Source organism: Bubalus bubalis, chromosome 23 (genome assembly GCF_019923935.1).
Source record: "Bubalus bubalis isolate 160015118507 breed Murrah chromosome 23, NDDB_SH_1, whole genome shotgun sequence".
NCBI lineage: Eukaryota > Metazoa > Chordata > Mammalia > Artiodactyla > Bovidae > Bubalus > Bubalus bubalis.
Window position 1 is genome coordinate 5,825,198 of NC_059179.1, and position 26,058 is coordinate 5,851,255.

The 26,058-nt window shown below is 38.8% G+C and overlaps 1 protein-coding gene and 1 pseudogene across 1 annotated transcript in view; both read left to right on the forward strand.

Annotated features, from left to right (window-relative positions):
* The window catches only part of PCDH15 (protocadherin related 15), a 1,798,632-nt gene that overhangs the window by 1,679,169 nt on the left and 93,405 nt on the right, over window positions 1-26,058 (forward strand). The gene's annotated exons all lie outside the window — the stretch shown is intronic.
* Window positions 4,196-22,802, forward strand: LOC112581609 (annotated as a pseudogene).

The following is a 26,058-nucleotide window of genomic DNA, read 5'->3' on the forward strand; positions in this document are numbered from 1 at the left end:
GGTTTTGTTCTGAACAGGTCCCCATTACACAGGTCCCCATTACTCCCTCAGGTACTGTGGTGCAGAAATCAAGAGTTCATTTTTGGAAATTGTATGTTTCTGAGCCTTTTCCATATGCAAGTATGATTCTTGCAGGACAGTTACAGATATTGATTTAGAGTAAGGAAAGAAATCATAGACCAGATTGAAATCATGATATCAAGAAAATGGGTGTAGGTGGAAAAAAGTCCCAAAGGCTAATCCTTGGGAAGTCAAAACTTAGAGATCTGGAAGAGGATTCAGCAACTGATGCTGAGATATAGCTCCCGTGAGGTAACAGGAATAGTAGGAAAATGTCGAGTCCCTGAGCTTCATGAGAACTAAATTGATGAAAGAGGGAGTGATCAACTATTAAGTGCTGCTATGAATAGAATGCCTCTGTAGATTTTTATATGACCGCTTATGCTAATGGAAGTATATAGTTCAGTTCAGTTCAGTCACTCAGTCGTGTCCAACTCTTTGCGACCCCATGAATCGCAGCACTCCAGGCCTCCCTGTCTATCACCAATTCCCGGAGTTCACTCAGACTCACATCCATCGAGTCAGTGATGCCATCCGGCTATCTCATCCTCTGTCATCCCCTTCTCCTCCTGCCCCCAATCCCTCCCAGCATCAGAGTCTTTTCCAATGAGTCAACTCTTTGCATGAGGTGGCCAAAGTACTGGAGTTTCAGCTTTAGCATCATTCCTTCCAAAGAAATCCCAGGGCTGATGTCCTTCAGAATAGAGTTGTTGGATCTCCTTGCAGTCCAAGGGACTCTCAAGAGTCTTCTCCAACACCACAGTTCAAAAGCATCAATTCTTTGGCGCTCAGCTTTCTTCATAGTCCAACTCTCACATCCACACATGACCACAGGAAAAACCTTAGCCTTGACTAGACGGACCTGCTTTTCAATATGCTATCTAGGTTGGTCATAACTTTCCTTCCAAGGAGTAAGCGTCTTTTAATTTTATGGCTGCAGTCACCATCTGCAGTGATTTTGGAGCTCGGAAAAATAAAGTCTGACACTGTTTCCCCATCTATTTCCCATGAAGTGATGGGACCAGATGCCATGATCTTCGTTTTCTGAATGTTGAGCTTTAAGCCAACTTTTTCACTCTCCTCTTTCACTTTCATCAAGAGGCTTTTTAGTTCCTCTTTATTTTCTGCCATAAGGGTGGTGTCATCTGCATATCTGAGGTTATTGATATTTCTCCTGGCAGTCTTAATTCCAGCTGGTGCTTCTACCAGCCCAGCGTTTCTCATGATGTACTCTGCATAGAAGTTAAATAATCAGGGTGACGCCTTGATGTACTCCTTTTCCTATTTGGACCAGTCTGCTCTTCCATGTTCAGTTCTAACTTTTGCTTCCTGACCTGCATATAGGTTTCTCAAGAGGCAGGTCAGGTGGTCTGGTATTCCTATCTCTTTCAGAACTTTCCAGTTTCTTGTGATCCACACAGTCAAAGGCTTTGGCGTAGTCAATAATGCAGAAATAGATGTTTTTCTGGAACTCTCCAATGATCCAGTGGATGTTGGCAATTTGATCTCTGGTTCCTCTGCCTTTTCCAAAACCAGCTTGAACATCTGGAAGTTCACAGTTCACATATTGCTGAAGCCTGGCTTGGAGAATTTTGAACATTACTTTACTAGCGTGTGAGATGAGTACAATTGTGCGGTAGTTTGAGCATTCTTTGGCATTGCCTTTTTTGGGATTGGGTCCTGTGGCCACTGCTGAGTTTTCCAAATTTGCTGGCATATTGAGTGTAGCACTTTCATAGCATCATCTTTCAGGATGTGAAATAGCTCACCTGGAATGCCATCACCTCCACTAGCTTTGTTCGTAGTGATGCTTTCTAAGGCCCACTTGACTTCACATTCCAGGATGTCTGGCTCTAGGTCAGTGATCACACCATCATGATTATCTTTTCATGAAGATCTTTTTTGTACAGTTCTTCCATGTATTCCTGCCACCTCTTCTTTCTGCTTCTGGTAGGTTCATACCATTTCTGTCCTTTATCAAGCCCATCTTTGCATGAAATGTCCCCTTGGTATCTCTAATTTTCTTGAAGAGATCTCTAGTTTTTCCCATTCTGTTGTTTTCCTCTATTTCTTTGCACTGATTGCTAAGGAAGGCTTTCTTATCTCTCCTTGCTATTCTTTGGAACTCTGCATTCAGATGTTTATATCTTTCCTTTTCTCCTTTGCTTTTTGCTTCTCTTCTTTTCACAGCTATTTGTAAGGCCTCCCCAGACAGCCATTTTGCTTTTTTGCATTTCTTTTCCATGGAGATTGTCTTGATCCCTGTCTCCTGTGCAATGTCACGAACCTCATTCCATAGTTCATCAGGCATTCTATCTATCAGATCTAGTCCCTTAAATCTATTTCTCACTTCCACTGTATAATCATAGGGGATTTGATTTGGGTCATACCTGAATGGCCTAGTGGTTTTCCCTACTATCTTCAATTTCAGTCTGAATTTGGCAATAAGGAGTTCATGATCTGAGCCATAGTCAGCTCCTGGTCATGTTTTGCTGACTGTATAGAGCTTCTCTTTCTTTGGCTGCAAAAAATATAATCAATCTGATTTCGGTGTTGTCCATCTGGTGATGTCCATGTGTAGAGTCTTCCCTTGTGTTGTTGAAAGAGGGTGTTTGCTATGACCAGTGCATTTTCTTGGCAAAACTCTATTAGTCTTTGCCTTGCTTCACTCCATATTCCAAGGCCAAATTTGCCTGTTACTTCAGGTGTTTCTTCACTTCCTACTTTTGCATTCCAGTCCCCTATAATGAAAAGGATATATATTTGGAGAGTTAGTTCTAAAAGGTATTGTGGATCTTCATAGAACCATTCAACTTCAGTTTCTTCAGCATTACTGGTTGGGGCATAGACTTGGATGACTGTGATATTGAATGGTTTACCTTGGAAACAAATAGAGATCATTCTGTCATTTTTGAGATTGCATCCAAGTACTGCATTTCAGACTCCTTTGTTGACCATGATGGCTACTCCATTTTTTCTAAGGGATTCCAGCCTGCAGTAGTAGATATAATGGTCATCTGAATTACATTCACCCATTCCAGTCCATTTTATTTCGCTGATTCCTAGAATGTTAATGTTCACTCTTGCCATCTCCTGTTTGACCATTTCCAATTTGCCTTGATTCATGGACCTGACATTCCAGGTTCCTATGCAATATTGCTCTTTATAGCATCATACCTTGCTTCTATCACCAGTCACATCCACAACTGGGTGTTGTTTTTGCTTTGGCTCCATCCCTTCATTCTTTCTGGAGTTATTTCTCCACTGATCTCCAGTAGCATATTGGGCACCTACTGACCTGGGGAGTTCCTCTTTCAGTATCCTATCATTTTGCCTTTTCATACTGTTCATGGGGTTCTCAAGGCAAGAACCCTGAAGTGGTGTGCCATTCCCTTCTCCAGTGGACCATATTCTGTTAGCCCTCTCCACCATGACCCACCTGTCTTGGGTGGCCCCATGGGTGTGGCTTAGTTTCATTGAGTTAGACAAGGCTGTGGTCCTAGTGTGATTAGATTGACTAGTTTTCTGTGATTATAGTTTCAGTGTGTCAGCCCTCTGATGCCCTCTTGCAACACCTACCATCTTACTTGGGTTTTTCTTACCTTGACATGGGCTATCTCTTCACGGCTGCTCCAGCAAAGTGCAGCCGCTGCTCCTTACCTTGGATGAGGGATATCTCCTCACCGCTGCCCCTCCTGATCTTGAACGTGGAATAGCTCCTTTAGGCCCTCCTGTGCCCACTCATCCATGGCTCTTTGGATGTGGGGTTGCTCCTCCCAGCGGCGCCCCCTGGCCTCGGGCATTGGGAAGTATATAGTAGTGGAGTAAAAATTAGCTAAATGCTAAAATAGTCCATTAATAAAGGGGTTTATTCAAGAAACCTGTAGATGTCAGCAATAAGATAATCAAGTGGCTGATATTATCTGATGATGGCATTTACTTCAGAAGATGGCAAAGGAGATGAAATAAAGTGCTAAAAGCAATGATTCAGAGACAGAAGGCTACCTGCCACTTATCTACCTCTAGGCATTGTGTTATGTCCAGAATGGGAGTCACTTTTTGAGACAGTCTTGGAAAGCAGTATCTTATGTAGAGGAGATGGACAGGGTGGCAGGAATCAAAAAGTAATAGTAATATGGAGAAGGAAGTTGAATATTTAGAGAACATTGATGATGATGGACAATCAATTCCATGGAATCCTGGTAAAATGGTGGTGGTGGAAAAGGTGAAATGAGAAACTGAGTCACATTAGGGTGTGTGAAGAGTTACGTAGGAATAAATATCTGGGTGGTGAGAGAAGAAATAGAGAGAACTCATGGACATCTTTTGATGATGTAAACAGGGATGTAATTGATTGTTTCTTTAGGACTACCAAGAATTCTGTAGGACATTCCTTTTTTTCAATTGATCAGTGGATTATTCAGGCTAGGGACAAGGGTACATTTTAGAGAAGGAAATGATGAACCATTCCAGTATTTTTGCCTGGAAAATCCCATTGACAGAGGAGCCTGGTGGGCTAGAGTCTATGGGGTCACACAGAGTTGGACATGACTGAACACACACAAATACAGAGTCATTAGACTTTTTCAAAGTGAAACAAATGAGTAGGATAGTTTAAGCTGAAGAAACACAAAGCCAAACCCAGAAGAAACAAAGTACAGAGTGTGTTAGTGGAACAGTGATAGGAGGACAGGACCTTAGGAAGTGATGAGGGTAATAAATCTTCAGTGGTGAAATATTTGCAGATGCTGCCTTTAGCCTTGAACACTGGAAGTTTCTCCTTTCCAAATTTAATTGGAATGAAAGTAACTTGAGCAGTTTTCAATTCATACTTAGAGCAGCAGAAAAATGTTACTAGAAATAACCCTGGATCAGGGCCAGCCAAGCCCTGATCTTGGCAGAAAGATGATTTAAAAATATAGGGAAGTAGCCTACGATTGTGAAAAATACTTTTTACCACTTATTGTATAATATTTGGTAATGTTAGATTCATGTACCATACATGCAACTTAATTTGTTTTAGTTGCTTATGAAATGGATAAAGATAAATAATAAATTTTAAAAATTGTATTATGTACAGGAAGAGAAAGAGGAACCATATTATGGATTGACTAAAAAATATGACTGAAATATCAAGTCTAAAACTATACTTACTAATTTCAAATATGGACAAAGGATTAAAATCATTACTAAAAATATGTTAAGAGAAAGGCAACACAGTGAGAACATTATTGAAATTAATTATCAAATGTAAGTGATATAAGAAAGAAAGTTGTATATGTAGATATATGTGTGCTCTGAAATGGCATATCTTATTTGCTTACAGACAAATTAATTAAAATTCTTTTTAGAAAATATACATCGTGTACCTGGTGTGTGCTGGAAATACAGAGGCAAGAAAAACAGACTGTCCCTTTGCCCTTATAAAGTTAACATTCTAATAAACCAGAACAAAAAAACAAGTAATTATTAAGTCTATTATTTATGGACACATGTAGACATTTGGATTCTGGCTCAATAATTCAAATGTTCACAACGTGTTAAAGTAACTCTTGGATTATGTCAAAGGAAACAGAGCAAAAGAATTAATTATGGACTATCTGCTACTTTTATTATAGTTTAATAATGGTATCTCTATCACAACTGATTCTACCAAATTGATTTTAATTGATCACACCAATTTCAATTGCAAAGAAATGGAGAAGGAGAAGGAAATAAAATTGTATTTTTTCTCTTCAGTCTTTATTTATTTTTTAATTTTTTTAACACAAATTGGTTTTATTGAATCCTTTTGTAGACTGTTTTCTGTTGTCTTTCTATCAGTTCTTGAAAACATTTTGCATTTCTACAAACTCGCAGTACACATCAGAGACAATGTCACTGATATATTTGCATAAATCAATATAAAGGGAATGATTCTGATATAAAAATATAAGAAACAAAGTTCCTGATATTTACATTGATGAGTTTTAACAATTGTATTAAAAATAGCACCACAACTTTAAATGGAGTACTATAAAAACTCTGATTTTGCAAAGCATTTTTAATATATGAACATGCAACATGGTACAATATCCTCTCTTAATGATTTTAACATTAAGCCAGAAGCACCAGACCAAAAAAAGACCAGAATTTGAAATCCTCTGACAGTTCAAAACTATTCCAACTGCACATATTTGCTAAGTGTTTTAGATGCAAAATAAACTGTCATATCCTAAATAAGGAAAGAAGGAATAATCACTGAAAGCAAATTCAATATCCACTGTGGAAGTTAAAGTGTTAGTCTCTCAGTCATGTTTGACTTTTGCAATCCCATGGACTGTAATCCATCACACTCCTCTGCCCATGGGTCTTCAGTCTTTAATGTAAGAATTAATGTGCATTAAATGTATCACCCCACATACACAAGAAAATTGAAAGCAGGAACTCAAACAGGAATTTGTACATCAGTATTCGTAGCAGCATTATTCATAATAGCTTAAAGGTGGAAACAATCTATATACCCATTAATGGTTAAGTGTATAAACACAATGTGGTATGTTGGAAAATTATCTGGCTTAAAAAAGACGGAATTATAGCATATGCTACACCCTGAAGATGTTAAGTGAAATAAGCCCAACACAGAAGAAAAGATACTATATAATTTCACTTGTATTAGGCTCCTGGAGGAGAAGGCAATGGCAACCCACTCCAGTACTCTTGTCTGGCAAATCCCATGGACGGAGGAGCCTGGTAGGCTGTAGTCCATGGGGTCGCTAGGAGTTGGACACGACTAAGCAACTTCATTTTCACTTTTCACTTTCATGCATTGGAGAAGGAAATGGCAACCCACTCCAGTGTTCTTGGAGAATCCCAGGGACAGGGGAGCCTGGTGGGCTGCCATCTCTGGGGTTGCACGGAGTTGGACACAACTGAAGCGACTTAGCAGCAGCAGCAGCAGCAGGCTCCTGGAGTTCATAAAAAAGGAAAATAGAGTCGTGGTTTCCAGGATTTATGAGAAGGGGGTACTAGAGACTTATTTTTTAGTGATTACAGAGTTTCAATTCAGGATGATGAAAAAGTTCTAGACATGGTGGTGGTGGTGGTGATGGTAGCAGAACAACATAAATGTACTTAATGTTATTGAATTTTACACTAAAAAATGCTTACAATCATAAATTTTATGTGATGTATATTTTATCACAGTAAAAGAAAATCTTAAAGCTGGGGCAGGGTGCATCACCAATAGTAATAGAATATGAAAGCTTTTATTTTCAAAGCTACTACCCTTCATTGCTATCCATTCCTCTTATGTTGATCTAAATGTAAATCTCAAATATAAATTTAGAAAAAAATATGTGTTAGTATATTCATTTTTCTTGGCTATAAACTGTGGTTTTTAAAAATATTTCATTCCTCACACATCATCAGTGATCATCAGTATCAGCAACAACCGTTTGGCAGGATGCTCACTGTGGGTCTATATCATCCTTTCTCAGTCTTCAAAGAGAGCATGTCAAAATCTATCTTAGAATGCTCAAACTACTGCACAATTGCACTCATCTCACACGCTAGTAAAGTAATGCTCAAAATTCTCCAAGCCAGGCTTCAGCAATATGTGAACCATGAACTTCCAGATGTTCAAGCTGGTTTTAGAAGAGGCAGAAGAACCAGAGATCAAATTGCCAACATCCGCTGGATCATGGAAAAAGCAAGAGAGTTCTAGAAAAACATCTATTTTTGCTTTATTGACTATGCTAAAGCCTTTGACTGTGTGGATCACAATAAACTGTGGAAAAGTTCTGAAAGAGATGGGAATACCAGACCACCTCATCTGCCTCTTGAGAAATTTGTATGCAGGTCAGGAAGCAACAGTTAGAACAGGACATGGAACAACAGACTGGTTCCAAATAGGAAAAGGAGTTCGTCAAGGCTGTATATTGTCACCCTGTTTATTTAACTTACATGCAGAGTACATCATGAGAAACACTGGACTGGAAGAAACACAAGCTGAAATCAAGATTGCCAGGAGAAATATCAATAACCTCAGATATGCAGATGACACCACCCTTATGGCAGAAAGTGAAGAGGAACTCAAAAGCCTCTTGATGAAAGTGATTTCAACATATGGAGGCTGAACAACACGCTGCTGAATAACCAACAATCACAGAAGAAATCAAAAAAGAAATCAAAATTTGCATAGAAACGAATGAAAATGAAAACACAACAACCCAAAACCTGTGGGACACTGTAAAAGCAGTCCTAAGGGGAAAGTTCATAGCAATACAGGCATCCCTCAAGAAACAAGAAAAAAGTCAAATAAATAACTTAACTCTACACCTAAAGCAACTAGAAAAGGAAGAAATGAAGAACCCCAGGGTTAGTAGAAGGAAAGAAATCTTAAAACTTAGAGCAGAAATAAATGCAAAAGAAACAAAAGAGACCATAGCAAAAATCAACAAAGCCAAAAGCTGGTTCTTTGAAAGGATAAATAAAATTGACAAACCATTAGCCAGACTCATCAAGAAACAAAGGGAGAAAAATCAAATCAATAAAATTAGAAATGAAAATGGAGAGATCACAGCAGACAACACAGAAATACAGAGGATCATAAGAGACTACTATCAACAATTATATGCCAATAAGATGGACAATGAGGAAGAAATGGACAAATTCTTAGAAAAGTACAACTTTCCAAAACTGGACCAGGAAGAAATAGAAAATCTTAACAGACCCATCACAAGCACGGAAATTGAAACTGTAATCAAAAATCTTCCAGCACACAAAAGCCCAGGTCCAGACGGCTTCACAGCTGAATTCTACCAAAAATTTAGAGAGGAGCTAACACCTATCCTGCTCAAACTCTTCCAGAAAATTGCAGAGGAAGATAAACTTCCAAACTCATTCTATGAGGCCACCATCACCCTAATACCAAAACCTGACAAAGATCCCACAAAAAAAGAAAACTACAGGCCAATATCACTGATGAACACAGATGCAAAAATCCTTAACAAAATTCTAGCAATCAGAATCCAACAACACATTAAGAAGATCATACACCATGACCAAGTGGGCTTTATCCCAGGGATGCAAGTATTCTTCAATATCTGCAAATCAATCAATGTAATACACCACATTAACAAATTGAAAAATAAAAACCATATGATTATCTCAATAGATGCAGAGAAAGCCTTTGACAAAATTCAACATCCATTTATGATAAAAACTCTCCAGAAAGCAGGAATAGAAGGAACATACCTCAACATAATAAAAGCTATATATGACAAACCCACAGCAAACATTATCCTCAATGGTGAAAAATTGAAAGCATTTCCTCTAAAGTCAGGAACAAGACAAGGGTGCCCAACTTTCACCATTACTATTCAACATAGTTTTGGAAGTTTTGGCCACAGCAATCAGAGCAGAAAAAGAAATAAAAGGAATCCAAATTGGAAAAGAAGTAAAACTCTCACTGTTTGCAGATGACATGATCCTCTACATAGAAAACCCTAAAGACTCCACCAGAAAATTAACTAATCAATGATTATAGTAAAGTTGCAGGATATAAAATCAACACCCAGAAATCCCTTGCATTCCTATACACTAATAATGAGAAAACAGAAAGAGAAATTAAGGAAACAATTCCATTCACCATTGCAACGGAAAGAATAAAATACTTAGGAATTTATCTACCTAAAGAAACTAAAGACCTATATATAGAAAACTATAAAACACTGGTGAAAGAAATCAAAGAGGACACTAAGAGATGGAGAAATATACCATGTTCATGGATTGGAAGAATCAATATAGTGAAAATGAGTATACTACCCAAAGCAATTTATAGATTCAATTCAATCCCTATCAAGCTACCAACAGTATTCTTCACAGAGCTAGAACAAATAATTTCCCAATTTGTATGGAAATACAAAAAACCTCGAATAGCCAAAGCGATCCTGAGAAAGAAGAATGGAACTGGAGGAGTCAACCTACCTGACTTCAGGCTCTACTACAAAGCCACAGTTATCAAGACAGTATGGTACTGGCACAAAGACAGAAATATAGATCAATGGAACAAAATAGAAAGCCCAGAGATAAATCCACGCACATATGGACACCTTATCTTTGACAAAGGAGGCAAGAATATACAATGGATTAAAGACAATCTCTTTAACAAGTGGTTCTGGGAAATCTGGTCAACCACTTGTAAAAGAATGAAACTAGAACACTTACTAACACCATACACAAAAATAAACTCAAAATGGATTAAAGATCTAAACGTAAGACCAGAAACTATAAAACTCCTAGAGAACATAGGCAAAACACTCTCTGACATACATCACAGCAGGATCCTCTATGAACCACCTCCCAGAATATTGGAAATAAAAGCAAAAATAAATAAATGGGACCTAATTAAACTTCAAAGCTTCTGCACATCAAAGGAAACTATTAGCAAGGTGAAAAGGCAGCCTTCAGAATGGGAGAATATAATAGCAAATGAAGCAACTGACAAACAACTAAGCTCAAAAATATACAAGCAACTCCTACAGCTCAACTCCAGAAAAATAAATGACCCAATAAAAAATGGGCCAAAGAACTAAACAGACATTTCTCCAAAGAAGACATACAGGTGCCTAACAAACACATGAAAAGATGCTCAACATCACTCATTATCAGAGAAATGCAAATCAAAACCACTATGAGATACCATTTCACACCAGTCAGAACGGCTGTGATCCAAAAGTCTACAAGTAATAAATGCTGGAGAGGGTGCGGAGAAAAAGGAACCCTCTTACACTGTTGGTAGGAATGCAAACTAGTACAGCCACTATGGAGAACAGTGTGGAGATTCCTTAAAAAGCTGGAATAGAACTGCCTTATGATCCAGCAATCCCACTGCTGGGCATACACACTGAGGAAACCAGAAGGGAAAGAGACACGTGTACCCCAATGTTCATCGCAGCACTGTTTATAATAGCCAGGACATGGAAGCAACCGAGATGTCCATCAGCAGATGAATGGATAAGCAAGCTGTGGTATATATACACAATGGAGTAGTACTCAGCCATTAAAAAGAACACATTTGAATCAGTTCTAATGAGGTGGATGAAACTGGAGCCTATTATACAGAGTGAAGTAAGCCAGAAAGAAAAACACCAATACAGTATACTAATGCATATATATGGAATTTAGAAAGATGGTAACAATAACCCTGTGTACGAGACAGCAAAAAGACACTGATGTATAGAACAGTCTTATGGACTCTGTTGGAGAGGGAGAGGGAGGGAAGATTTGGGAGAATGTCATTGAAACATGTGTAATATCATGTATGAAACGAGTTGCCAGTCCAGGTTCAATGCACGATACTGGATGCTTGGGGCTGGTGCCCTGGGACAACCCAGAGGGATGGTATGGGGAGGGAGGAGGGAGGAGGGTTCAGGATGGGGAGCACATGTATACCTGTGGCGGATTCGTTTTGATGTTTGGCAAAACTAATACAGTGTTTCAGGTTTAAAAATAAAATAAAATAAGTAAAAAAAAAAAGAAAGTGAAGAGTGAAAAAGTTGGCTTAAAGCTCAACATTCAGAAAACGAAGATCATGGCATCTGGTCCCATCACTTCATGGGAAATAGATGGGGAAACAGTGGAAACAGGGTCAGACTTTATTTTTCTGGGCTCCCAAATCACTGCAGATGGTGATTGCAGCCATGAAATTGAAAGACACTTACTCCTTGGAAGGAAAGTTATGACTAACCTAGATAGCATATTGAAAAGCAGAGATATTACTTTGCCAACAAAGGTCCATCTAGTCAAGGCTATGGTTTTTCCTGTGGTCATGTATGGATGAGAGAGTTGGACTGTGAAGAAAGCTGAGCGCCGAAGAATTGATGCTTTTGAACTGTGGTGTTGGAGAAGACTCTTGAGAGTCCCTTGGACTGCAAGGAGATCCAACCAGTCCACTCTGAAGGAGATCAGCCCTGGGATTTCTTTGGAAGGAATGATGCTAAAGCTGAAACTCCAGTACTTTGGCCACCTCTTGGGAAGAGTTGACTCATTGGAAAAGACTCTGATGCTGGGAGGGATTGGGGGCAGGAGGAGAAGGGGACAACAGAGGTTGAGATGGGTGGATGGCATCAGTGACTCAGTGGACGTGAGTCTGAGTGAACTCCAGGAGTTGGTGATGGACAGGGAGGCCTGGCGTGCTGCTATTCATGGGGTCGCAAAGAGTCAGCTACGACTGAGCAACTGATCTGATCTGATCTGATCTGATGTTTAAAAAGGCCCCCCAAAATTCTGATCCACCAGTTCCTTCTCCAGGGGATCTTCACAACCCAGGGATTGAACCCCCAAATCTCCTGCATTGGTAGGCAGATTCTTTACCACTGAGCCACCAGGGAAGCCCACAGCCATGATTAGAGAATGCAGATTTCCTTAACGGCAAAAAGTATAGACATATGCAAGATCAGCAATGCAGAGAGCAATATAATCTGCTTCTAGACCAAATAAAAGTCTCTGAGGGATCCTGGTCCCTAGGCCTCTGCCTGCTTATTGGGATATGACAGATAACAATTCCAGCACACCCATGAGGGTTTCATGTGTATTACCCCTGTGTAGCATGTTTTACTGGCTTATGTCAAAAATGGTACTAATAATAAACCATTACCCCATGCTTACCCTATGCTAAGCACTCTAGACACTTGTCAGAAATTAACTCAGGTATTCCCCTCAGAAAGCTCATGAGGTAGCTACTATTATTCTTTTCAATTCACAGATAAGACTACTGAGCCATAGACATAATATGTAACCTGCCCAACATGTGCAGCTAGTGAAGCTAGTCTGGCCTAGAAACAGTACTTTGCCACTTTCTGGGTAGAAGTACTTGAACTGGACTCAGATCACTTGGATTCAGTCCCAGGTCTGCCCTTAACTCTATAGAACATTGCACTTTATCACTTCGGGCCATGGTTGTCTTCTCTTATGCAAATTCTTCTTTAGTACTGCTGCTGCTGCTGCTGCTGCTAAGTCGCTTCAGTCGTGTCCGACTCTGTGCGACCCCATAGACGGCAGCCCACCAGGCTCCCCCGTCCTTGGGATTCTCCAGGCAAGAACACAGGAGTGGGTTGCCATTTCCTTCTCCAATGCATGAAAGTGAAAAGTGAAAGTGAAGTCATGTCCGACTCTTCGAGACCCCATGGACTACAGCCCACCAGCCTCCTCCATCCATGGGATTTTCCAGGCACGAGTACTGGAGTGGGGTGCCATCGCCTTTAGTACTAGGTGCCCTTAAACGTGTTTAACTGATTTCGATGCTTTGTATGTTATTTACCTCAGGAAAACAATGGCACAGGGGAAAAAAAATAGCCAAGTATCTTAAGAGAATTGTTATATTTGAGAACTACATTTTAAAAGTCAAATAGACTAGATTACTTAATTCTGAAATCCAAAGAAACATTTATAGATTGCGAAGCTGATTGAATATTTTATGACAATATTATCCCTAGTTGCTCTCTATAATAGAGATGTAAACAAGTACCAGTCCAAATTAAGGTCCCATGAAATAGAATTTGGATTCCTGTTTGCCAGCACTGGAAAACCCAGCATTATACAAACACTATTCATTGTTTCAAGAGAGTGGAATTTCTCAGGAGATCTTACTAACCACTGGTTTCCTTCATGATTACCATACCTTCTAACCTTCTATGGTTTGACCCTTGAGCAAAGGCACATAGGTGCCTGAAAACTCATTGCCTTCTTGGTATATAACCCTATAGCTGAATTTCTCTCTATATATTAATATACATAACTATATGTTTATATAATTTAGACATTATATTGTTATCCTATATCTATGTGCTTGTTTTCTCTCCTAGAATTCAAATTTTATCTAAGTAGGTATCATGCTTTCTCATAAACTTAATGACATTATAGGAACACTGTGCTTAATGTCTTAAATTGTTGTTTGAAATTGTATTATTTTTACATGTATATATGCTTTTTAACATGTTTAATTAAGGCTTTCTGTGTAATACTTGAATGCATTATTTATTTTCAGATAGGAAAAATGTTTTAATTAAACTCTCTTGGGCTTGATTACAGTCCTGAGAGTGACATAACATACCATTTCTCTGGTAATTCCCATTCTTGCCAAAATTGGAGCTTAGATTTAGTGATATCTGTATCAACATTATGTGTCTGTCATAGTTTTTCATTGATTTAACTGCTCTGGAGAAACCAAATATCAAGACAATTATTTTTTTTCTATTTTTTCCTAACTGGTGTATTTTTGTTATATGGTAATGGATTGCACCGCAGTTAATAATGTTTTCCTGTTGATTTATCAGCTACAGTCTCAAAGTCAAATGTTGGGTTTATCATTAGCAATTTTAGAATATAAACATTATACATATGTGGCATGCTAATGTTTTCTGTGATTTTCTTGAGCTATTTCACTTTTATTTTTGGTCATCTCTCCCTGTAACTGTTTTTATATTATTGTATCTTATGTATAATTAGAAGAGATCTTATGTCTATATTGGAATTCTGTGGGGTACATCCAAACTAACTACTCTAAGAGTCTATACATTGGAAACCTGCTTTTTCCCCCTGTACAAGTTGAAAGATATGAATGAAATACTATCACCAGTTTCTGATGTATAACATTTGTGCCCTCTGGTCTGAACAAGTACAAAATTATAGTTTTGCTGCTAGTAATATAAATGAACAAGGCCACATTGATCTTTGTAGCCACAAATGGATTGTCCAGATAAAATAATTCTGTATTAAAAATTATATATAAATTTTACTCTTTTCCTCTTTCCCTTCTCTTCAAAAAAAATGTCTTTTTATTGTCCAGAAGAGAGATCTAAAATCATCTTATTCACATAATAATAACTCAATTTACACTTGTTGGTTTAAATTTAGCTTAATTAAGAATTGACTTTTTATTGCTTAAAATAGGAATGGGAGGATTTTTTTTTTCAGGTTATAAATGTTTTAAGAATGAGAAAGGTTTGAGTCCTTAAAAGTAGAGTAAAATAGCTCTCATAATTTGAAATTTCCTTAAAATAAAATGTTTGAGGTCTTTTTATGTGTTGTAAAAGGCATGTATATGAAGAAAAATAGTATGTTTGGTGAATTGCCAGGCCATTTGCCTTTCCTAAATTAGTTGATGGCCCATCTATTTTAAAGTCTGATCACACTTTAGTGACATTAGAAATGTATTTCAGATGATTAAACGTCTAACAATCCAAGATATGGGTGCAGAATATTACCTTTTGAATCAAGCTTGCATTTTCTCATAGCAAATTTTATATGTTGTTGAGCAGTGATGGTTATGTATACATTCCTATATTATGTTTCAAGGACCATATCTTCCACCACCTGGTAGGAATACTGACACTCAATCATAATTCTCCTGAAAGTGAGGACTGCATTGAAAATATAATTTCAATGATAATTCAGACTAATAAGTGTTACTTTTGTCATATTGTCCTGAAATTTTTTAAACCTCCATTTGATTTTGTGTTGTACTGACCTGATACAGCTGACCTGTAACACCAATCTTAGCAAAAATTAGCTTTAAAAAATGTTTTTATTCATACCACTCTAATACACTTTAATTTTGAATTACCTATTAGTACTGCCAATAAGAAGGGTAAAGTACTAGATCTCCATAAAATATATTATGAGGAAAATTTATTTTCAAATAAGTCACAAAGAATGGATGACTCTCCCTAGTAATTCTGATGAATTTACATTAATGCAAACCAGCAGGCCTGGAGCAAGACTATGTACATAAAGAGAATATAGTGTACATTGGTTAGTATATAAATCACTGTATATCTGAGAATTCAGTTCAGTTCAGTAGTGTCTGACTCTTTGCGACCCCATGACTTACAGCACGCCAGGCCTCCCTGTCCATCACCAACTCCCAGAGTTCACTCAGACTCACTTCCATCGAGTCACTGATGCCATCCAGCCATCTCATCCTCGATCACCCCCACCTCTTCCTGCCCCCAATCCCTCCCAGCATCAGAGTTTTCCAATGAGTCAACTCTTCACATGAGGTGGCCAAAGTACTGGAGTTTCAGCTTTAGCATCATTCCTTCCAAAGAAATCCAAGGGCTGATCTCCTTCGGAATGGACTGGTTGGATCTCCGGCTACAAGTAAATATCAAATGGATGAGTGAAAGCAAAACAAAGAGCTCAAGACAAAAAAGATAGGAATCAGACTGGAATAGACACTGGATAAAGACAAAAAATCAGCAAAAAGTGTATAAAGAGGCATCCGATTTTATTAACCACTAGGGAATTATAGAATAAACAGTATGAAACCGACCCAAAGGGATGGAATGGGGAGGGAGGAGGGAGGTGGGTTCAGGATGGGGAACACATGTATACCTGTTGCAGATTCATTTTGATATTTGGCAAAACTAATACAATTATGTAAAGTTTAAAAATAAAATAAAATTAAAAAAAAGAAAAGAAAAAAAAAAAGAAATCACCACTTGCTCATCAGGATAGCTAAAATAAAAAAGACAAAACCAAATTTCAAAACATCTAGAATTCTCAAATATTGCTGATGATATATAAGTTAATACAGTATTTTGGAAAATGGTTTGACATCATCTACCCTGGTGGCTCAAATGGTTAAGAATTCACCTGCAATGCAGGAGCCACAGGTTCGAACCCTGGGTTGGGACGACCACCTGGAGAGGTAAATGGCCACCCACTCCAGTATTCTTGCCTGGAGAATTCCATGGATAGAGGAGCTTGACATGCTACAGTTCATGGGGTCAGAGTCAGACAAGACTGAGTGACTTTAACTTCACTTCACTTCACTATGTGTGAACATAAATATATCCTCTATTAATTATTTCACCTTCTAAGATTTTGCCCAGTAAAACTGCATACAGATGTTCATAAGAGATATGTAAAAAAAAAAAAATCCACTATTTATAGATATGTTAATTCTTTTCAATATCAAAAATCTGCAAACTATTTCAGTGTCCAGCAACAGTACATCATTAATACATATGAGCAAATGAATTCATACAAAACACACACATACACTCACACACACACACACTTTATTTAAGTCCATTTATATAATCTCCAAAAATAGGAAAAACTAATCAGAACAGTTATTATTTTTGGCTTGGAGGTAGGAAGTAGGGGAATGTGGGGCTGATAATGTTCTATTTCTTGATCTCAATTTTGATTCTATCTAGAGATATAATTTGAAAAATAAAGTTTTAAATGTTTTAAAAGCTCTAAATTCATAAAAGCAAAAAAGGAGAAAGTTATTCATCTTTCTGGTAATTCAAGCTATTTTTCTTATAAGATACAAAATAATTCTGGCCAAACTGGAGGAGCTTATATCTTTCTCACTGTGAAGAAGGCTGAGCGCCAAAGAATTGATGCTTTTGAACTGTGGTGTTGGAGAAGACTCTTGAGAGTCCCTTGGACTGCAAGGAGATCCAACCAGTCCATTCTGAAGGAGATCAGCCCTTGGATTTCTTTGGAAGGAATGATGCTAAAGCTGAAACTCCAGTACTTTGGCCACCTCATGCGACGAGTTGACTCATTGGAAAAGACTTTGATGCTGGGAGGGATTGGGGGCAGGAGGAGAAGGGAACGACAGAGGATGAGATGGCTGGATGGTATCACTGACTCGATGGATGTGAGTCTGAGTGAACTCCGGGAGTTGGTGATGGACAGGGAGGCCTGGTGTGTTGAGATTCATGGGGTCGCAAAGAGTCGGACACGACTGAGCAACTGATCTGATCTGATAGTTATAGTTAATAATAAGGAATTACCTAACTTTAATTCTTAGTGAAACAAAGCCATGTAGGTTTTTTAATGATATTTAGCAGGAAAGCTTATTTTGGGAAGATGGGACACCAGGTTATTGGTGGCTTTGAGGAATGCCAGTAATCAAACATGGTAGGTTGGGTCTCAAAGATAGGATTAGTGAAGACAATGCAAGGTGGTTTGAAAAATAATATGAGATTATCCGGTTCTTGGTTTCAAAATTCAAAACTGTAAGACAGAGAGATAAAATTTGGACCTTAAAATTGTGTAATCATATTTACGGGCCAGAAACAGACAGCTAAGCCCTTGCAAGACACATGAGCACAGGCAAAAGCCTTGCTGATGATAGCTTGGTGAACTATGTTGGATTCATGATCTCCAAAGAAGATTTACCTTTGGGACCAGGGACCAGGCTTGATCACTCAAGAGCTTTTGTGTAGCAGAGTTTTATTAAAGTAAGAAATGGGACAGAGAAAACTTCTGATATAGACATCAGAAGGGGATGGAGAATGCCCCCCTTGCTAGTGTTAGCAAGGGAGCTATATACTTTAATTAGTTATTACAATAAATCAAAGAATGTCTCAAGGTTGTAAAGATCTTACTAAACCCACTCCCATAATTTAGATTTTAAGATAACAGAATTAGCCAGAAGGTTTTCACCAGGCTTCCCTGCTGGTTCAGAAGGTAAAGCATCTGCCTGCAATGCAGGAGACCTGGGTTCAATCCCTGGGTCGGTAAGATATCCTGGAGAAGGAAATGGCAACCCATTCTAGTGCTCTCGCCTGGAAAATTCCATGGATGGAGAGGCCTGGTAGGCTACAGCCCATGGTGTCGCAAAGAGTCGGACACGACTGAGCAACTTCACTTTCAGGAAGGAGAAACTGTCCTCAAGCAGGATACATTGCTGTTATATAATCCCTAGTACAGAGTTTAAACTGAGTTGTTTGTTGTGTAATCATCAGTTCCAGGCTTAAAGAAAAAAAAAAAACACATTTTATGTGACTAAGACTAAGGAATGTAGAGAAAAAAGAGATGTTTGTCCTTTCCTCCTCCTTGAGAATTCCAGATCCATATCTCTGCTTCGAGAGCCCCACATTCCCTTCTCCTCCTCGGGGATACTGGACTTCTTATCAACCTGTCTAGGAATTGACTCTCTCATTTCCTCCTTTTCTTTTAGGAGAATTGTGTTGCCAAGGGAAAGGGGTGTCGATTTTGCTCCATAACTACTTTCTGTTGAGAGGTGTGGTCCCTAAATTGTTGAGACAACATATTCTCCTAACCCTCAGAGGGTCTTTGATCCAAATAATAGTTAGAGGAAGTTGTGGCACTCGTAGGAGCCTGGACAACCATTTGTAACTTAAAGCTTTCAGACGGTTAGAACAAACCCCATTCAACAGTTACAGATGTAAGGAGAAATAGTCATTAAACCAAGTTAAAACCAAAATTCAAAGTCACATTATTGTCCATAGTTACATCAATCCATCTTAGGATTGTTAGATGTCATCACAGAGTTGAAAGTCCTTTCCTTAAAGTTGGGAAGCCCACCATGGGAAGTCTTCAACTGATGAGGAGGGGAGTGCTCCTCAGACCCAGTAATTAGGCCAATTGTGGAATGAAGTATAGGAATGAGCCCAGGACAGGAAGGCATTGTCTTGAGGGTCAAATGGCAGACTCAGGACTTTTGGAGTCAGCAGAAGCAAGCCCACATAGATTCTCAGGCCCATCTCAGTTCCTGGCTCAAACACCAGCTTGTTTGACTCAAAGGCTGGTTCAGGAGTTAATCTCCTGGTAATGTCTGATGAAAAGCTAAAAGCTGAGTCACATACTTAATTTTAAGGCTTCAGGATCTATGAGAATATCTGTGCACAAAAACAGTCTGTCAGAGAGACAGTCCCTTCTTCTTAGGGGCAGTTTGAGCCCTCATTAAAGCTATGGGTAGAATGTAAACCAGCTGTCTTGTGTTTCCTGAGTTAGCTTACACAGGTGTCTTTTAATAATGCCATTAGCCTTTTCAACTTTTTCTGAAGATTGGGATCTCCAGGAACAGTGGAAGTGATATTCTATTCCTAGAGCTTTTGACACCCCTCAAGGTACAGCAACTTTAAATGTGGAACATTGTTGCTCTGAACTTTATAGAGTTTAAGATCTCACTTACATCATGAGAAGTCAGTACAGTAAGATTTTGCCCATTCATTAACCTCTGGCTTTAGTGGATACTGCTTTTGAAGTGAAAATAGGTGAGGGTCATTGAGCTTGATAAAGATAGGAACAGCATTTTGTGCCCGACCCAAAGTTTTTCATCAGTCCACATTCTAGGATTTACAGTTTGTTCCATGAAAAAGTGGGTTCCATATTCATAAAAATAGAGGCCTGGACCTTGTTCAGTATATCCCTCCCCAGAAAGGGTGAGGGAGACTCTGGCACGATTAGAAACTCATGAGAAAACAGCACAGAGTCCCAGTTGTAGCTTAAATGATGACTGACATAATAATGTTTGGCTCATCCAGACAGTCCCATTATGGTAGTGGATAGGGAGGAAAGCAGACCAGGGGCTTTAGCAAACAGGGAGAAATTTGCCCCAGTGTTCAAAAGTAATTGGCTGATTAGCCCTCCATAGTTATTAATACCTGGGGTTCCTCGGGTGTAATTAGAACAGGCGCTTGTGTGGGGACCCCTGGACACCTTCAGTTCTGATTGTCTTGAGAGTCTGACCCCTGGGGCCTACACCTCAGAGGATAGTCTCTTCTCCAGTAAGATCCTTTGCAGACTGGACCTGGAGCTGGGGGTCGCTTAGATGCCTGAGGGCAATCCCACTTGAGATGCCCTTCCTTTCCACAGAAATAACAAATCCATCCCTTTTCACCTGGGTTCCTCTGGGCATTTTTCTCAGGCTGTTTCAGAGCATGTCTATCAGCCATTGTTGGGGCTTCAGTCTTTTTCCTGGTTCTTTCTTCCTATTATTTCCCTCCTCATATTCTCTACCATAATATACCATCTGAGCCAGTTTCAACAGATTATCTAAAGACTGATTTGGTCCATACGACTGTTTTTGTAACTTAGGGCAGATATCTGGAGTTGACTAAGAGAGAAATCTATCTTTTAAGATCATTTCTCCCTCTGTAATTTTGAGATCAATGTCAGTAAACTTGTGGAGAGCCTCTTGTAGTCTATACTAGGAGTTTGTCAGAAGTTTCCTTCTCTCCCTCTTCTATGTCAGCCAACTTAATATAAAGTCCTAGCATGTGCTCACTTGAGTCCTACAAGAATACATCCAGCAAAGTGGCTGTGTTATGGGAACTGTTTGGCTCCCAGAAGGAAGAAGGGCTAGTTCGTGTTTGCTCTTTCCCCTTGTCTCAAACTCAAACCATTCATCTCTGAAGGTAGTAGCCTCCCCCAAAACTCAAGTTTTTGAGTCAGGAATCAGTGTCTGTCCCAAGACATACATTATATCTCTCCAAGTAAGCTCATAAGGTAAAGTTAGTCCTGTAAAGTCTTCTATGTACTTTTTGGATCCTCTTAATAGTATTGACCACAATTGGTACTGTGTGAATTTTTACCGAGATTGAGGCAACCCCTCCTGAAAGGGTGCCCTGATTCTCAGCCTGTTCAGCTGAGAGCCCCTGATACAGGGGTGAAGTAAGAGAACAGGAGGCAACTGAAGATTTCACACCCAAATATGCATCCTTAGGACACAAGCCTGGCATGTGTCTTGCAGAGAGAAGAAGAGCAACACATTTATCACTTCTACCCATTTCTCTTGTTTTCTATGGAACCAATCTAGTTGTAAAACAATATCGTAATTGAGAGACTTCAACTGGCCAGCATTCCCCATCTTCCAAAGGATACTGTGGTCATTCAGTATCACAGAAGAAAATCAGGTATGCCTTTTTAAACTCTGGGGATCAAACTTGTCCCAGCTGTTTTTTAAATTACATTTTAAAGGAGTGGGTTTGGAACTGCTAGCTCCCATCTATAAGAGAGAAAAAAAGCAGCATCCAAAGCCATGGCTTCTTTCCACCAGAGGCATCCCCCGCATTCTAGATGGGGATGTAGACAGAATTTCCACTGACGCTTTCCTTCCCTGGTTGGACTTAGTGTGTCCCTTACTGACGCAGGCGCCTTACTTGTCCGTCCTGGTTCTACCACCGAGATGGGGTGGAGATGTGCCAGGGTTAGACCTGATGGCATCCCAGACTGATTTCTAGTTCCTTACCACCAAGATCTTTGTTTAATTTGCTCTTAGAAAGGTGACAGAATGTTCACTACCAGCATGATCTCTGAGGACTCTGCAGATTATGCTCTGGCATCAGATTACACTGTTTACAAACTGCCAGAAAAATGAGTTTTAAACAAGGCTGCCATTGGTATCCCATATTTTGCTGCTTTTTTGAGCTCTGCTCCTCAGTGCCCATGTGCAAGCTAGAGAAAGTGTTCTGGTTCATGGGGCTAGTGGAGGAGTTGGAATAACAGCATGCCAAACTGTTAGAGCTAATGGCTTAAAGGTTTGGGGCACAGCTGGTACTGAAGAAAGACAAAAATTGTTTTGCAAAATAGAGCCTACAGAGTGTTTAGTCACAAAGAAGCTAACTATATTGATAAAATTAAGAAATCTGTTGGTGAAAAAGAAATTGATATGATTACTGAAATGTTAGCTAATGTGAATCTGAGCTATAATTTGAATCTTTTGTCATATGGAGGATGAGGAATAGTTATTGGCAGCAGAGATCATATTGATATAAACCCACAGGACACCAGGGCAAAGGAATCTATTAATAGCATAATAGGAGTTGCTCCCTATTCAAGGAGGAATTTCAGTGGTTTGTAGCAGCCTTTCAAACCATAATGGAAATTGGTTGGTTGTAACCAGTATTCATTGGAGAAGATGGCCCAGGTTCAGGAAGATGTCATTCTTCAGTGGTGCTACTGGAAAAATGAGTCTTCTCTTTAAATAATCAATCCTTCTATAAATTTCCTATGTAATTAGAGGTATCTTGAGTGAGTGAGTGAAAATTGCTTAATCATGTCTGACTCTTTGCGACCCCATGGAATATGAAGGCCATGGAATTCTCCGGGCCAGAATACTGGAGTGGGTAGCCTTTCCCTTCTCCAGGGGATCTTCCCAACCCAGGGGTCAAACCAGGTCTCCCACATTGCAGGCAGATTCTTTACTAGCTAAGCCACAAAGGAAGCCCATAGAGAAATTTTGTTTGTTGCTAGTTGAATTTTTTTTTTTTTTCCTAATTGAACCTAAGATACTGTGTAAATTTCAGGTGAAAGTGAAAGTGAAGTCACTCAGTCATGTCCGACTCTTTGTGACTCTTTGGACTATAGCCCACCATTCCCCTTTATCCATAGAATTTTCCAAGCAAGAATACTGGAGTGGGTTGCCATTTCCTTCTCCATGGGATCTTCCCAACCCAAGAATCGAACTGGGGTCTCCTGCATTGCAGGTGGATTATTTACCAGCTGAGCCACAAGGGGAGCCCTTGTAAGAGGCATCTTACCTCAGTTTTATGTATACCACATTTGTTTTAAGTAGCATTCATTTGATTCAGTGAGTTCTTATATTTAAGAAGAAAAGATTTACTTTTAGAGATCATAGGCATTGGATTACAATTTATTTTATAGCCGTCAAATGTCTATATGCCTTCTACCTCTTTTTAAGGAATCATCATAGTAGTAAATAGGATGTTAGTGATCATTTGGCATCAGAGGACATTACAGGAATTCCTAACCGACTGCTAATCATGAATTGCATACTTTTGACTAAAATATGCTAATTTTAAAATAAGACTGCCTGACTTCCAAACCTACTTCTTATACAGTTTCTTTAGTCTCTGATTAGCCCAGAACTATGTTGGATTCTGAAGATTTTCTGGGAAAAATGAGACCCCTTTTCCCAACTAATCTCATCTAGTTCTCCAAGTCTCTCAGAAGGGCAAGATAAACAATGTGCATAGAAATTTGTTAGTTTTCCAGTGTTCCTCAATATTTTATGACAATCACTAGGCTATTGATTGATTACTAATAACTCATATATTCTGTGAGGTCAGCAACCTTATCTTTGGTATAATATGATATTAGGCACATAGTTTCCAAGGAGATACTTACTGACTGCTGTTGCTACTGCTATTTAGTTGCTGAGATTCACCTTCAAGTTAGAATTATCTCTTTGTAGGATGGGGATCATGTATTTTTATTTAAATTAATGAGTGATCTGACTTTGTTATAATATAGTAACTTCAATAAATTCTATATTGTTCTTTAAAAAAGAGTATATTTTTTAAAAGGCCATATTGATTTTTTGTTTTGTGTTCTTGTCCTTATCATACCATATGATAGCAAACCACAAAATTGGGTGACCTTATTTTCAGCAATTAACATACATCTGAGAAATGGAAAAAAGTCTTGAAGTTCTCATAGAAAAAATAGAAGCATAATCAAGAAATCTGTAAAATTTTTAAAATAGGCTTTTTCTGTAAGAGGGTACTAAAGTCACCTTAAAAAAAAAACCCAAACTTGAAAAGACTAGCAATTTCAGAGTCTTAAGGAAATCTCTTAAATTCCCCCCTTAGAGATAGACATGGTCAAAAAAACCTATTTTTCAAAGAAAAAGTATTAATAGAAAAGTCTGAACTGCAAAAATTTATCTTTCAATATTATAAAATGAACTATCTGTTAAAAAGTTGAAAAATGAAGCAGTCATTTCTCTGGCTTTAATGAATCACAGCATGACACATAATCTTTTCTGGCACCTCCTGAACATATCAATGTTATGTTAACAATCATGGAAATTAGGGATAACTAATGAGAAAAGAAAAAGAACACAATGAAAATGTGTAATCTCACCTACATTTATAAGGGTCTAATTAACACCAAATGCAATTAAAATATTGAATTCTCTTTCAACATGTCATTTAATGGAGCAGCAAGACCAGGATAAGGGCATAGACAACTCCATTTCCTGCCAGTGTTTGTGTTCTGCTTTGTTCTGAAAAAGAGATGTAGAGATGAAGCTACTTGTCTTAATCTAATTTCTACTGAACCTTGGTAGTATCTTCACAGAAGGGAAAAAAATGAAAACTGTTAAGTGCAATTTTTAATGACATTTATTGGTTTAGTACAGGGGCTGTCTCTGAAGCAAGGAGCTAGAAATAATCTTCACCACATAATTCTCTAGGTACAAGTCTGATGGCAAATCCTACATGAGACATAGAGTCAAAGATGAAAGGTTTTGCTTATCAACTGTTTGATTTGAGGTCATTTAGCAGGTCCTCTGGCTTTCCTGATGGCTCAGTGGTAAAGAATCCATCTGCCAATGCAGGAGACATGGGTTCGATCCTTGGGTGAGGGACATTCCTTGGAGAAGGAAATGGCAACTCACTTCACTTTTCTTGCCTGGGAAATCCCATGAACAGAGGAGCCTGGAGGGCTATAGTTTGTGGGGTCACAAAGAGTTGAACAGGACTTAGTGACCAAACAGCAACAACTGGGTCCTCCACGGTTTGGAATGCCATTTACAGAATGAATTTATTTCTTTCTGCCACCAGAGTTAAGAAAATTAAATGATACTCTATTCATAAAGTGCTTAGCCCTAAGAAGGACACTGGTAACAACCTTCAGATTATTTTTCATGTTTTTCTAGATCTTTCTTGAGTATAATCTTCTATTCATTACTCTTTTTCAGTGCTGAGAGTCAACCTACATTTAATGACTTCAGTCATTGCCAGTGCCAGTTCTTCATTGGCTAAAGAACTATTTAGATTAGAGAAAGCTGCTGCTGCTAAGTCACTTTAGTTGTGTCCAACTCTGTGTCACCCCATAGACGGCAGCCCACCAGGCTCCCCCGTCCCTGGGATTCTCCAGGCAAGAACACTGGAGTGGGTTGCCATTTCCTTCTCAATGCAGGAAAGTGGAAAGTGAAAGTGAAAAGCTAGTCAAAGGCTATTAGGTTAAAGGCAGGTTAGCCAGTGCTATTTTTTGGCTAAAACAAATGTAGGGCCACACAAACAAAGCTAACAATTTTACTATGAATAAATGCTATCTAGTTTTTGTTGGTGGCTCAATCAGTAAGAATCTGCCTGCAATGCAGGAGACCTGAGTTCAATTCCAGAGGGAAGATCCTCTGGAGAAGGGAACGGTTATGCACTCCAGTATTGTTGCCTGGAGAATTCCATGAACAGAGGAGCCTTGTGGGCTACTGGCCAT